This window comes from Rhinolophus sinicus, chromosome 3, assembly GCF_057876585.1.
Source record: "Rhinolophus sinicus isolate RSI-liver-muscle chromosome 3, RSI-T2T, whole genome shotgun sequence".
Classification (NCBI taxonomy): Eukaryota; Metazoa; Chordata; class Mammalia; order Chiroptera; family Rhinolophidae; genus Rhinolophus; species Rhinolophus sinicus.
The window spans coordinates 40,382,174-40,395,353 of NC_142503.1; the positions used below are offsets into that span (position 1 = coordinate 40,382,174).

The 13,180-nt window shown below is 36.1% G+C and overlaps 1 long non-coding RNA gene across 1 annotated transcript in view; it reads left to right on the top strand.

Moving 5' to 3' along the window:
- Positions 1 to 12,113, top strand: part of LOC141570425 (uncharacterized) — a 261,770-nt gene extending 249,657 nt beyond the window's left edge. Inside the window, exon 4 of the long non-coding RNA XR_016020540.1 lies at positions 11,437 to 12,113. This is a non-coding gene — a long non-coding RNA (uncharacterized LOC141570425). The remainder of the gene's footprint in view (positions 1 to 11,436) is intronic.
- The last annotated feature ends 1,067 nt before the right edge of the window (positions 12,114 to 13,180 follow it).

Genomic DNA, 13,180 nt, shown 5'->3' on the forward strand with positions numbered 1-13,180 from the left:
TTCTCCATAAATCTCACATTTCTACATGTGTAGGCATTGTTGGGCAAGTGCTTGAAACCTATCTTTTCAGAAATGTTTGTATAAGCAGATGGCCTTGGAATGATGGAACCAGGGACTCTTTCTGGAGCAAATTTATTATTTACAATCCCAGCATTCCTTCCTCCTTTCTGCAGAGATTTGCTTATAGTCCAGGCTGATAAGGATGACACTGCTCTGGAGATTTTCCAATAGCCCTGATAGATCAGAGTCTCCTCAAGCCAGGCCTCCTCTCCTGTCATGCATCCCACTGTGTGAGCAGGCAATACCGGGCCCTCGTCACATCACCAGGTTGAAACTGGGGCTTGAGATGAGTGGCACAATGCTACTATTGCTGAAAGAATAAACTGTCTAAATCCATTTGGACGCCTTACTCACTGAATTTGTGGAAGTATGTCAAGCCAACCCAGCAGCTGCCACCACAGTACTGCTTAATCATTTGACAGTGACACACTTTGCAAATATTTAAACATATGAAATAATTTAAAAGCAAACTTAAAGATCAAAAACAAAGAATTTATCTATACCTTCACCTCCTATAATTGTGCTTGACATATATTGGGTATTAAAATATATTTACTAAATTAATGAATAAATGATTGAATTAACGAATATAGAATTTGTGAATCCATTTTTCCTCCAAATTGCCGCGCATTGGAAGGCATGTTAAATATCTTGATTATATCTAAGGGGAAGAGGAAATTTAAGAATTTAGTTCCATTCATTTATATGTTCCTTTAAAAAATATTTATTAAATTCCTGCTGTATGCTAACCATTTACTAGGTCCCGTAAAGCAAAGGTGCATAAGAAACACTCCTTCCTTTCAAGGAAATCTAGTGGAAAAGTACACAAATATAATGCAATATTATAATTGATAAAATGAAGGAATATGCAAAATATTAGATGACTACAAAGGTTAGAGGGTCTCATTTTGCCTGAGGGACTAGGAAAGGATTCTCAAAGGAGATGATGCTTTGAGCAGACTCTTCAATTAGAGTTAGAAGTTTGTCAGATGTCCATGCTGGTAAAAGGGATCAAAGGAGTGAGACATTTCAGGATATTAATGAGAGGAGGCATACTTTTGTATAATTGAATTTTAAAAGAAGAACTAAATCATCTTTAGTATATTAAAAATATATCACCAAAGACAACCAAAATATGATGGACTGACTTAAAATGTGAAACATTCAAAAATGATCATTGTCCTTGATTTTTCTGATAATCCGTTTTTTGCTAAACTATTGAAAAGGTCAATCTCCAAGCTTTAGGTCTGACCACTAATGCTTTATAAACTTAGTATGTCGCTAGCATTCCAAATGTCACTTATGCCTTTCGAGATAGCCTTCAAGAGAACTCAGGCTCCACTGGAAAAAGCTGTTACAAGCCAACCAAGAGCAATATGTTCTGTCAAAGCCAGACACTTTGGTAGAGCCAAAATGGATAGGTAACAGTCAGCTAAAGATTCTAATTCCTATAATTCCACCCAGATCCTTACATTTGACTCTTGAACTGTTATTGATATAAGACCTTGTGTTAAATCACACTTTATAACCCAAAAGGAAATTATTTGAGAATGGAAGACCCATGAGACAGACAAGAAATCTTCCTTTAGACCTCTGGGTGGGGGTAGGATTTTGTTAGAATGCCATTTTTCGTAACATATTTCAGGGACTCAGTAATGTCATTCTATCTAGCATTTAATTTGATTTTCTGCACAGACTTTAAGGTTACTGATTTTTTTAAATATGATTTTAACACAATAGTTATGTTACCTTCTGGCATCTTGACCTTTTAAAAACATGTCATTTCATTATGTTTCAGATAAGTAGATGATGTGCTCTTTTACACCTTTTGCCCCTGGGAGAACACGTAACGGAGACAGAGCCATCTAGAGTTTAGCTCCGCTCAATCTCTGACATTCTCCTCTTTAAGAAGACAATATCTGCCAACAGAAGGTAGGCTTTCTAGTTCCTGACACTTTATATAATTATGTAGGCTGTTGTACAAAGTAGGGGCAAAAATTGACCACTTAGGGTACAGGAAGAAATAAATTAGATCTGGTTAAATTTTTGTCCCTTTCTTATGGCTTCCTAAAATATCTCTTGACAAGTGCACTTGACACTGTTCTCCTGGATCTAGGATTCACTCAATGGCTTGTATTGTCTGCATAATATATTTTGGCACTTAATCATGTATGGTCCTATAACATCAATATTTATGTATATATCTTGTGTTTCTAATTAGGCCATAGCCTTAGTGGGAAAGGACTCTGCTTTCTTTCTTTTTATTTTAGAAATTTATTGGGGAATATTGGGGGACAATGTGTTTCTCCAGGGCCCATCAGCTCCAAGTCATTGTCCTTCAATCTAGTTGTGGAGGGCGTAGCTCATTGGCCAATGTGGGAATCGAACCAGCAAAACTGTTGTTCAGAGCTCACGCTCTAACCAACTGAAGCTATCCAGCCGCCCCCAGCACTCTGCTTTCTACTGCTTGGTATCCTCTTTGACCTTTAATATAATTTTCAGCATAGAATAGATATTCTACACATTTGTATTTGCTTAAGCTTAGTTGAGTTGGCTTATCATTTTTAAGAATGTACAGGAGCAGAAGAACCATGGAAGTGTCACTAACGAGGGGCTGCTGGTAATTGGTCATGCTAGTGAACTAATTGACTTCCCTATGCAACCTCTACCAGTCCTCATCCCTCCTGTCATTGCAGCTACACACTGCTTTGTTTATTTACTTGCCTTACTATGGAACCCAGGGACATACTCTGGGCTAGAAAAAAATGTCTTCTTTTCCTTCAGCCAAGCTCGAAAGTGATGAAAAGTATATCATATAACATTACCAGTTGTTCAGGTTATATGAGGCAAATGAGATATATTTCAGTATGCCAGATAAGGAGAGCTATATCAGTAAAACATGGTTGGTAATAGTGAAAATTGTGGCCAAAGTGTCAAAGGTATGAAGCGTATCTGTAAGTTCTAGGGCAGGAAAAGAGAAGGGCTTAAATTAGAAGTGGGAGTGAAGAGAGCTGGTATGTGGCTAGACAGGTACAATGGGAAGATATTGGGGAGGAGGTCTGTAGGGAGCACTTCGACTTGAAAACAGGAAAGTCCAGGCTTAATCTGACATAAACTCATCGACTTGCAGTGTTTATGGGTAAAGTATCTTAAGTAACCAGAGATGTTTTAGCTTTTTGAATATGCCCTCAAAGGAAGCAAGCTCTGAGATACCCAGTGAAAGGGGACATGACTAAATTTAGATCCTCCGCAAGTTGCATAGTGTGTTAGTTAGGTTAGGCTAACTGCTATAATAAATAGATCCTAATATGTACAGAGGCTCAAACCAAAAGAAGATTGCTTCTTGCTAAGAGTACTGGGTGTTTGCCCGGGTTGTCATGGTGGCCTTTCTCTATACCTATCCATCCTGGCTGATGAGGCTCTGCCATGTTTAATATGTAGCTTCCAAGGTCTCCATAGGGATCAGAGGGTCACCTTTATTTCAAGTAGCCGTAAGGGGGAAAATGAGCTGGGGACATATGTAGGGTATTTTTCGGGGCCAGGCCTTGAAGTGGCACACATTTCCATTGACATTTATTCCACTGTACACAACTCAATAATATAGTCACACCTAACTGCTAGGAATTCATGAGTTAGAGAATTTGTGAGAGGTGATGGGGTAGGGATACCTGCTCAGGGAAAGAAAGGATGAGAACCCTGGAATCTTCCCAGTTTTGCTTTGCTTAGTATACCTGTAACACTTTGAGTGTGTGTGTGTGTGTGTGTGTGTGTGTGTGTGTGTGCATAATTATGTTACGTATAACTACACGTAGATGCATCTTATGAGCGTTTTTGGCCCTGAGCCACATGAATTATGCCAAAGTGCCTTTCCATGATTTATAAAAATTGCTGTTTGACTTAAAGTCAGTTTTCTTTAAAAAATAACAACAACAACATAAAAACTCTGTCCCCAGAGTTTTATCATCTGAGGTGGCTTATACATGGTGGCATCTTATTAGCACAACTTATACTTGATGCCTTTGATAGCCTTTTTAATTTTTAAAAGTAGAACATGCTTATTGTAACTTATCCAAGGAGAGATTTTTGGTATTTCAGTGAAGAGTTATATAGAACATGAATAATTCAGTGCTTAACTAATCAAATTTTGCATTACATAGTCTATAAAATATATAAATTTTCTGAAACTTTAATGGATTTGTATATTTTGGTACTTTTTTACTTTGTTGTGTGCTATCATAATTATCAAAAAATTACTCCACTGGAACAGCTGTAGGTAATAGCATTAACATAAACTTTACTTTTTTAATTGGTCAAAATTTATTGTACACATACCAAAAGGGCAGTTTTGCAAACCTGGAGCCACAGAACCAAAACACGGAATGAGGCTCAGGAGTGTACCACTACAAAGCACCTTATATAGTGAGAAAGCAGTGTTTTCACAGTGATTGGTAATTAAGTTAAATTAATGACCAAACTGGTTTATCCTCTCAGGGAACCTTCAAGGCCGGTCTTCCATTTGCTTTTTATTTTAACACATACAAATATAAGATGTTAATAGGGAAGTTGGATGTGGGATATAGGGGAACTCTTTGTATTACTTCTCAAGTTTTCTATAAATCTAAAAGTTTCTAAAAAATAAAAGGAAAAATTTTAAACAATACAAGAGAATAGAAAGTAAAGCTCCTTCTCTTCTGTTCTAAAGTCCTAATCCTCAGAGGTAACTATTAATAAAATTAAAGAAAATCATTAACAACATGCAAATAAAAACCACAATGAGATACTACCTCACTCCAGTCAGAATGGCTATCATCAATAAATCAACAAACAACAAGTGCTGGCAAGGATGTGGAGAAAAGGGAACCCTCATACACTGTTGGTGGGATTGCAGATTGGTGCAGCCACTATGGAAGGCAGTATGGAGGTATCTCAAAAAAACCGGAAATGGAACTACCATATGACCCAGCAACTTCGCTTTTAGGTATCTATCCAGAGAAATTAAAAATGCTAATTTGAAAAAATGTATGAACCCTATGTTTATTGCAGCGCTAGTCACAATAGCCAAGACATGGAAACAACTGAAATGCCCATTGGTAGATGACTGGCTTAAGAAACTGTGGTACATTTATGCAAAGGAGTATTACTCAGCCACAAAGAAGAATGAAATCTTACCATTTGCAGCAATATGGATGGACCTAGAGAACATTATGCTAAGTGAAATAAGTCAGGTGGAGAAAGACAAATACCATATGATCTCACTTATAGTGGAATCTAAAGAACAGAATAAATGAACAAACTAATCAGAAACAGTCTTAGAGATATAGAGAAAAAACTGAGGGTTGTTAGATGAGAGTGGGGTGGGGATGAGGGAGAAGGGGAGGGGATTATAAAGTGCAAATTGGTAACATAAACTGTTAATGAATTAGTCTGTAATGTTCTGAAGTGTTATTTCTTTGTTTAAATGCTTCCCTAACATTATAAGGTGATCACTAAAATTATTTTGACCTAGGTCAATTATAAATGTTTGTGTAACTTCATTTGGCAGCAATTTGTAAAATATCAAAAATTTGATAGAAACTGTGTTAAAAATGAATAAATGAAATTACATGCCACCTAGTAGGTACTAAAAAAATATCTGTTGACAAATGAAAGAAAAGATACTAAGATTCTATCACCTCTCTTTTGACCTAATTTATCACTTATTACCTGAGTAATTAATCACTTTTTCAAATACTTGAATCTATTGATACAGATCTTCCTTGCTTACCAAAAATCCACTAAGTTTTTTGTTTAAAACTTTGAGTGGTGGCTCCTTTTGTGAGAGCCTTTTTTTTTTTTCTTGTTATCAATTAGGCTACCAAAAATAGCATCTGTGGAGTGCATTGTTTTACAGCCAGGTGGAAAGTCTTAATGGAACCATGATTTTATTATTTTCTTAGCAATTTCTTTTGTAGCAAATTTGTGTAAAACTCAACTAAATGAATATGGTTTCTGTATCTTTTGTAAAATAGCTACTTAACTCATTGCTCAATAATAGCTAGTTAAATGCTGTTTATGTAAATTACTCTTAGAGTTTAATGCTAGGTAAAATTGTTTCTCCTGAGCAGATAATTTCCTTTTTCCTTTGGCTGCCATGAATCTTCGCACTATAGTTTCTAATCAATTACAAGACGTATTTCTCACTTTATGTTTTTAAGCATAAACGACACACAGCTTTCATTTATTTTTAAGTTTTTGTTACTATAATCCTTATAATAATGATTATATTGCATATGACTTTTGCTTAACCTGCCTTAAAAATCCATTTTTGGGAGTCGGTATGGAAAAATTTTATATTACATTTCCTTTTGAGAAACATAATGGTAATATTCTAATATTTGCAAACCCTTTGCTCTTTCTAGGAACTTGCACCTTTGATAATAGTTCTTTAATATCTAGAATTTAGCAGTAATGTTTTAATGAAGTCTGTCAACTGAATTTATATTTTCACAAATCTTTTCCAACATTGATATTCTTTAGGGCAAATTTACGTTTGATAATATCAATTCTCAGTATATGTGGTGAAAGGTCAAGTCCCCACGGCAATTAATTGGCCAACTACACGATCACCTTTGAAAGTACTTTAACTTTCATAACAATATTATGATAAAATAAAAGGCAGCATATTAACTTTGAAATGAGAATCAAAATGAATGTTGCTAAATGTTTACTTCCACCACAGCAACAGATCAGTTAAGGCAATTGACGTCCTATTTGGAAGAATAATTTTTACAGCATATATAACAAAGAACACATCCCAAATATGAGACTGATTTTGAGTCTAATATAAATTTTACATTGTTCCACTCCAAGTTCCTCACTATTCACACATCCAAAAACTGACATTAGGGAGCTTGAAAATAATGTGTGTGTCTGGAATCATAGACATTGCTGTTATTATGGATAGTTTTTGCTTTCTCCTATCAAGAGATGGAATAAATCATGTTTGAAGGAGGTGTTAAGAAGGGCTTATTACAACAAATATTTCTTACATCCTGTCTTTCCTAGATGCCATCCTGCTTAAAACTGTGTCCTTAGAATTGTTGTGGGGAGCGATGCATGGAAGAGAAATGTGGACTACTTCCTTCAAATTCTAATGAAATGTAATAAAAGATTAGGCAAAGCCTACATCATTAAGCTACATCAAAAGTTATGCTTTTCCCCAGGGAGCTTAGTAGCTACTGCTGGGGGACTTAACATAATGAATTCATATTTCCTAAGGATACTAGATCTGTTCTGGCCCACAGAATGACTACCCTTATGTGCCTGGGGGTGTGGAGAGCAATGAAGGGGGATATTTGAGGATCTCTGAAATTAGGCGCATGATGCAGAAACAGAAATCTTCAGAAGAAGCAGGAAGTAATGGGAAGAATACAAGACCATAATTTGGGAGTGTATTTTAACTGCGAATCTGCTCCTGATTAGTAGTAGACTTAGGTTTGGAAGACAAGGAGGGTCAATTCTAGTTCCAGCAACTGTAATCTCAGGAAAGGAAGGAGAGAGGCAATCCTAGGATGAGGCCCAAAGAGGCTGATGTTCCTGGACCTGCTTTGAAGACCCTGGCTCTGAGCAGCTGGGAGGCCATCACAGAGGATGAAGAAATTAGATCTATCATAATGTGTTTCTTGAAATTCCAGGTTGTTATTTTATTTTAGTATTTTTCAAGAACATATCCAGACAACTTATTTGGCTTCCACATTCAAAACCAAGGCAAAACAGGTGAAACAGTCCTTTTATCCATGCAAGGCTGTCCTTTGGTGATTTATTTTCCTATTTAAAATGGCCGCTGATGTATATTGTAACCTGTATTACATGGAATTAGCCTGTATGACTTGTAGTGATATCCCTATTCACACTCCATATGTAAATTTACATTTATCGAGGATTTTCAGGGAGCCATGTGCCTCATATTATCACATTAGCAGCAGCATCCCACCAGCAGCATAACAGCAACTTACTGAGCAATCACTGTGTATCAGACCCAAGGCTAAAGACTAATTTTATCTCATCCAACTGTTACACAAACTGTGACGGGTAATATTATTCTTATTTGATAGATGAGGAAACTGAATCAGAAAGAATCTTAGTACTTTACACTAGGTCACACAGATAGCAAGTGACAAGAGTTCAATCCTCAAGACACTACACTTTGCCAAGAAGGACACCAGAAAGACCAGAACCAAAGGTATACAGTAAGTTTCAAATCTGAAATCAGATCTGACGGAATCCTCAAAGATTTTTTTTTCCATTGTATTATGTATCTCTTGTTCTATATTTTATTTCTTTGCTCTCTCTGAAGTATAGGAAGAGAAATAAAAATTGTGAGTGAAAGGGTTTTCAACTATTATGGAAGCATCCCATTTTAAAAATAGGCATAATTCTATGCCTGAGTCCACATTTTTGGAAGGAACACCTTGGGTTTGAGCTTCTGGCTTGGCAGTGGCCTCAGGCATGTGTTACCTGGTGACCTCAGTGCTGCCAATTAATTACTGGCCAACTAATGAGCCAACACAAAGTCAATCTTACATAGGACAAAGGCAGCTAACAGTAGCTTGCTTCAGGAATCAATGTTATTGACAAAGTGACTCATCGTGAAATGGGCTTCACAGAAAAGTGTCACAAGGGTTCTTTTTTTGGCTGACTCCCAAGTTCACATTTGGGCTGACTTTTGGTGACTTTGGAAAAGATTTCAAAAAGAAAGTACAGACAATAGGAAGAGAGGTTCCCTTTCTTTGTTTTCAGCTGCAAACAGGTTAGGGTCCACCCACATCAAGGCTGTGCTTGTACTGGCTGCCGAAAGTACAATTATATGCTACAATGAGGGCTTGCAGGTCTGCATTCTCCCCCCTCAGTGACTTTCATATCAAAGCTGTTTTGTTTTCAAGTTAACATAATGTAACTCCAACCTAACTCTTTGCCAAGCAAGCTCTCATTGATCCTTGGTGTGGAATAAATGTCAGCACTGCCTCATTAATCCTCTCTGCAGTCCTTGGAGAGAAGTGGCAAGCAATATCCCATCCATTTTGCAGTGGAGGAAAGAAAGGCAAAGTAAATTGCTCATTTTGCATCTGAGCCCAGCCTTCTGGACATTCCCATCTGGATATCCTGCTGGCTTGTCAAACTCAACTTACCTCAAACTGAAGTCATTCTCTTTCTTTTCCCCAAACACCTCCCTCTTTCTGGGCATTGTGTCTTGGTTAATGGCACTACTATCCACACAATTCCCTGGTTAGGAACCTTGGAGTTGTCTTTGATTTCTCTCATTTTCCATATTCAATAGGTCATGAAGTTTCTTTCCTTTTCCTCTGGAATAACTCTCAAATTCATCTCTTCTTTTCAAACAATCCTGTCCCATCTCTTGCTCCATTCAGTGTCTCCTCTCTCATCCAGATGAGTGCCCCTCCAAATCCTTACTCATATACTCCACTTAGGTTTTACAGTTTTTCTTTTACTGTCTCAAAAATATTAATCTTTCTAAAACCAAGATGTCATCATTATTATTATTTTTCTCCTGCTTTAGCTTTGATGACCCAACATGGCCAGCAAACAAAGTCCTGACTCTTCACATCGAAGAGATATTTTACAGTTGAGCACACTCTCGCAAGGAGAACTCATCTCCCGCTTCCTGTTAGCATGTACCCCATACTCTAGCCAGAAGGGCCATCTCACTCTTCCCCAAGTGCTTTGTCCCGGCTCCTAATTTCAGTTCATGATAGTCACCTTTATCTCAGCTGATATGCTAGGCACATTTCTGGTCATTTTAAAGGCCCAGTTCTTACGTTACATCTCATTTGTTATCTCTTTTGACTCATTCATATGCCTACTCTCTTAATTAATCTCTCCCTCTTTTGGGTCTTTATAACAATTTGTTTCCCTTTACCACACCTGTTTTGTACTTAATTATCAGTATTCCTCAAAATCGCATGTCAGTTCCTTGAGGACAAAGTCCCTATTTTATTCATTTCTGAATTATTAGTAGAACATTGTTGGGTGCTTACTTGCTGCTAAATAAATTTGTACAGCAATTTATATTAATAAAGAACTTTGTAGAACAAATTTCACCATATTTAAAGCTCACAGTTACCCTGTAATGTAGTGTAGGTATTATTACTGATCCCTAATTTACAGATGAACAAACCAAAGCTTCAAGAAGTAAAAAGACTTTTTCATGGCCTGTCGAGCATGAGAGCCAAGATTTAAATCCAGGGTTGTTGTACTAAACTGCACATAGGCAGAGCATAGTTGGAAATTTGGCCTGATACAACACCCAACTTTATTAAAACAAGCATTTCTTGTTACTACATCATGCTGGATGTTGTTTGTATTGGGAGACTGTCAATGTCTGAAGGCTGGTCTATCATTCCTAGGGTTTTCTGTACCTGAGAGTAGGAACACAAAATTTGGAAATTCTTATCCTCTGGAATTACTGTATTTTTCTCCTAAGAGTTACAACATTTATTTTTCACTGAATTATCAGAGTGGTATTTTGTTGATGTGACTGATGAAGAAACCACCTCCCCCTCTATTTGGGAGAATAAAAGTCGTCTTAGGGAAGACCTAAGATTATATGATTGCTTTTATACCATCCTTGGTAAGATTGTCCCTTAAGCACTGGGACAAATTTAAAGAAAACATAAATTGTGTAAGGGTAAGTAGCATCAAATTTAAACTATGTTCTTAAAATTTGGCTATTTCTATCTGCACTTTCTATAAGACAGGGAATTTAGCTATGTGATAGAATCAATCTGATGATATGAAAGGTAGGCACACTCTGGGAAGAAAAGACCTTAAAGGTGCATTTCTTTTCTGTTTCTTGTTGTCATCCTTTGCAGAAGAGCATAGCAGAACAACATTAGTGATTGTCTATCATGCAGCACGTCCTTTATGGAATCTCAGAGAAAGCTCTGTTAGTCATTCCATAGTGCAACTAAAATTTTTTGATGCTTAGGAAAAAAACCTTGCTTTCTTCACACTTTCTTCTTTCCCTTGGCCTGCTCCTATCTGCGCTCACATATGTGTCTTAGTGACTAATTTTCTAGAGATTAGATTCGAATCATACGATAAGATGACAGCAGTGTCCAGTTTAATTTAGGTCAATGAAACGTAAAATATAAAAGTTATTGTGTTTTCTAATTTCTATTTAGGAAATTTTTAGGAGCTTAGCATTGTCTCACTAATCTGAAAATATGATAGTCTTTTTTTTTAAATCAGGTTGTGATTTCTTCAAGTGTCAAACTTTCAAATTTTAAATTGTTATTATTTCAGATAGAATAGAAGTACTGGATTAAACAAGAGGATTGCGGCGAGTGATCTAATTCCTTCTATTGTCTTTTTTTATAGACTGCACTTTCTTGAAGGCTGGTGTTTCTTTACCAAAATGGGCTCTTTCTCTGTCTTCATTGCTGTCTTGTCAATGGGAATCAGACTAAGCCTTGTGATTAGAGATCACATCCTGGCTGACATCAAGAAGAGAAACTGAATCTTGTTCAAGTTCTCCTCATTAAAGAACAAAATGGCTCAAATGGGTTCTATTTTGGGTAAACAAAGTTATAAATGTGACATTTTAATAAATCAAGGACATATTTAACATTTTAGTGAACTTTATGTTGTGTGTTGTTCTGCCACAATAAAAAAAAAATTGGTAGAAACAAACAAAGCAATAAGAGCCCCAATGAGTTTTATATATATGTATACATATGTGTGTGTATATATATTTATATGTGTGTATATATGTATACACACATATATACATATATACACACACACACACACATATATATATACACACACCTCATATACACATATATATATGTATGTATTGACCTTGAGTGCTTACCATAATACAATGTGAAGTAAGAGCTCCATGAAAGCAGCCATTGTGTCTGTCTTGTACATAGCTATATCTTCACTGTCTGGAACATATAGTATGCTTAATTAATAATTGTTAAATACATTTATTAAATGAATAAAATAAAACAAATTACATGTTTCTGTATTTATTTTATTTCATTATACTTTTCTACATATATGCTTTTTCTGCCTGTCTTATTTTTAATGGAATTTTACAGTCACAGTTCCACTTCCTTCATCCCCAGAGAAAAATCACTATTGTTAGTTGCGAGAGTATTCTTCCATTTACATTTATGTATTTTTACCATGTATGTCTAGGCGTAGAGTAATTTTATGTCTTTCAAAGTTAATGTGTTGTATATGTCCTTTTGCAACTTTATTTTATAAGCATAAAATAATACATTATTTCTATTGTATTACAACTTTTTGTCTCCTAATAATATCCTTCAAAATGCAATACTTCACTGTAATAATTATTGGTAATAATTGCTACCATTTATTTAGAGTTTACTAAGGTGTCTGGCACCTTATTGCTAAATGCTATTTAATCCTCAATAGAATCTAAGGCAAACAAGAAAATAGCATCATCAAAATTTCTGCTAATGTCAAGTTTTGAAGAAGAGTTGAGATCCAGTGAGAATTTTGGACTGAGGATCCAAGAATACTCAATGGAGGACAGCGTGAAAAAAAATCAAAGGTCAGCCTTCTGATTACAAATGCCTTCTTTTTTTGCCCGGAGATGGCCCAGGCCATAGCAAGACCCTAGAATCCTCAATCAGGGTGCCTTGCTTCTTAATTTTCTTTATTTAAATTTCCTCTGTATTCTTGCCTATGGAATTTACCATATTATTTTACATGTGCTTATGTTGTCCTTGGTAGTGTTCTCCAGTTACTAGGTATATACATAAATTTTTTTCCTCACTGACTCTAAGCAGTTCATTAGAGATAAAACAAGTTAGCAATAAATACTCATTAATTGATTCGAATGGAAATGGATTCTGGTTACATATTTCTTCTGCAGAAGAGCAGTCCTGCGACATGAGAACACTATGAATCCAAATAGGCTGCTCCTTCTCCCTGTGGGCAATGAATGAATTGAGATCATAGATTTTCAGCTGCCTAAGTTTTAGTTAATAACTTTGAGCATGTGGAATAGGCTTAGTTATGAACTCTCTGTAAGTGGGTTTACAAGATGAAATGTGCAATCATGCAAGGATTAAATGAACTTCTTTTA